Source organism: Sorex fumeus, unplaced genomic scaffold, assembly GCF_029834395.1.
Source record: "Sorex fumeus unplaced genomic scaffold, SorFum_2.1 ptg000024l, whole genome shotgun sequence".
Classification (NCBI taxonomy): Eukaryota; Metazoa; Chordata; class Mammalia; order Eulipotyphla; family Soricidae; genus Sorex; species Sorex fumeus.
Genome location: NW_026606081.1, coordinates 19,454,631 through 19,457,116, shown reverse-complemented (window position 1 = coordinate 19,457,116; position 2,486 = coordinate 19,454,631). Strand labels below are relative to the sequence as shown.

General features: G+C 42.6%; 1 non-coding gene across 1 annotated transcript; it reads right to left on the bottom strand.

Moving 5' to 3' along the window:
• Positions 1-1,914: 1,914 nt before the first annotated feature.
• LOC130023875 (U6 spliceosomal RNA) lies at positions 1,915-2,023 on the bottom strand. The gene has a single exon (XR_008792534.1). It is a non-coding gene; the product is annotated as a U6 spliceosomal RNA (small nuclear RNA).
• Between the last annotated feature and the right edge of the window lie 463 nt (positions 2,024-2,486).

Sequence of the window (2,486 nt, the reverse complement as noted above, 5' to 3'; positions counted from 1 at the left end):
AAGTACCATCCGTGTTTTGCTTTGTTCTTATTAAATTCTATAGATAGGTCCTCTTGAATAATTGATCCCATTATAATTATGAAATAATTCTCTTTATAGTCATAATATTTTCTTTGGTATCTACTTTATCAGATAGTACTCGATCACTCAAGTTCTCTCGGTGAGTGTTAGCATGATATACGATTACCAATTTTTCCTTTTAAACTAACTGGTAAGTGAGTTTCTTGTAGGAAGTATCTAGTTAGCTTTAGTTATATGAATTCAGATCACCTCTACTTTTAATTGGCTTGTTTATATAATTTATTTTCAGTTCACTTGTTCTCCTTGGCACTGAATCACTTCTCCAACCTTAGAATCTGTGTTTTAACAAGCTTGCAGGTGATTTTCATGACTTCTCAGGTTTGCAAACTATTATTCTATATCATGACTGATAATCAAAGAAATTTAGGGTGAATCCTCTGTATTCATAATGTTGATAAACATTGTACATGTGATACTATATGAATATGTCATAGAATGCATAAGCATAAGCAAAATGAGTTTTTAAAATCTTGAGATTTATAAGTAATAAATAAAATGTGTCATACTATTTTACTCCTGTTTCTGAGTAGGCTGCCCATCGCCTCACCTTCAGACTTCTCTTATACACCTTGCCAATGCCCTGGAGACTGGCATCTTTTTCCAATAATCTCATGAAGAAGAACCCACACAGCAGCTTCAGGTGGGCCGTCGGGGTGGGTTCCTGGTAGGGCAGCTGTATGGGCCTCATCGTGCCCCAGTGTGAGCTGCAGTGGGACGTGGGCCTATGTAGGTTTCAGTTTTCCCGTGTGATTTCTCTGTGCCCAGGGGGTGAGGACACTGTGTTAGGGCCTCTGAAGCCTCAGCCGCTATCCCGAGAGCCGGTCGTGCTGGGTCCCGCCCCTCCTGGCAACTGTGGGCTGCACTAGTGGCCTGTGGTTCCACTCGGACTGGACTGCATCCAGGGGTAGCCCTGGAGATTCCATCGGCCTTTGGCTCCCATAGCTCTATCAGTCACAGACTTCCCTCTGGCCTGCGCCTCCCTCAGAAATGGTTCCTTGACAGGAGAAAGAGCCAGCCCTGAGGAGCACTAATCACAGGCTCTAGTTTAGAAAGTTGAGAATGAAGAATTATCACTTCCAGTGCACACAGCTCACCCTTAACTCTGAGTTCTGTGACCAGTTGTCCTGCCCACAGGTGACCAAACACTTCCTCCTCCAGCGTTTCCCTGTACTGGAAGGCTTGACTCAGATCATTATTCTTGGCAGAAGTGGGCACGCTCACTGTGGCTCTGCCCAGTCCTGTCAGCCCAGTGGAAGCAGAGCAGGAGCTACAGCCTTTCACCCGACTGCCGTGATACTTTCTGGATGCTGTCAGGACTTCCTGGACCTCATTTTCTTCATCTATAGAGTCAGGAGTTGGGAAAGATGAATTCTTTTGATATGTGCTACTCTTGGTCATGCTCAGGGACCAGTAGGGCCTCATCGCAGGGTGTTTGGGGGGTGCAGAAAACCGGCTTGGGCCTTGCAATGCTAGGCCTGTGCTCTATCACTGGTCAACGGCAAATTTTTTGTTTGTTTGCTTGTTTTTTTATTTGTTTTTGGGTCACACCCAGCAATGCTCAGGGGTTACTCCTGGCTCTGCACTCAGGAATTACTCCTGACGGTGCTCAGGGGACCATGGGGGATGCTGGGAATTGAACCCGGGTCAGCCACGTGCAAGGCAAATGCCCTCCCCACTGTGCTATCACACCAGCCCCCAATGACGAATATTTTTAAATTGATTTTTTTTCTAAAATCACCTTTTATATAATTTCACAGCATGCCAGACTCAAGGCAAACAAAACTTCCATGAGTTTGTGTTAGTTCAGTAGTTTGTATATAAAGACATATTTTTAAAAATATTTAATAGTCAATGCTTCACGAATTTATATTTCATCCTTGGCCAGAGACTGTGCTAATCTCTATGTTGTTCCAGTCTTAGTATATTGCTGCTAAAAGTAGCACAGTCCTTCAGTATACTTTTAAAAAGTAGTTCAAAAGTCTAGCTTTCTGGAATTTTAGGCCTTCACGTTTTAGAGCCGAGAAAATACAGTTAAATGGTACAGTTATGTAGTGCCTTTGCTTGATCTTACTGTCACTAGGGAACTTCTTCAGAGGGGCAAGATGAAATTAAGAGTTTATTTAAATTTTTAAAAAAGCATCTATTTCAACTTGCCTTTGGCAAAGCAAAAGGACTCTTATGTTATTAGGAATTGTGTTCTTTGTACAAAAGTCTAAGTGCCAAATAAAGAAACAGTCTTACAATGTTGTTGCCACGTTCAAAGAGAAAGAGTAGTAAGCTTTAGGAAAGTCCCAGTTTGAAGCATCTCAGTTGTAGTCATTGGTCGCAGCTACACTGCAGAAGGGAGTTTAAATGCTGAACTTTAGAGTATCACAGATTTTAGGGACCAACAGCCTAGCAACATA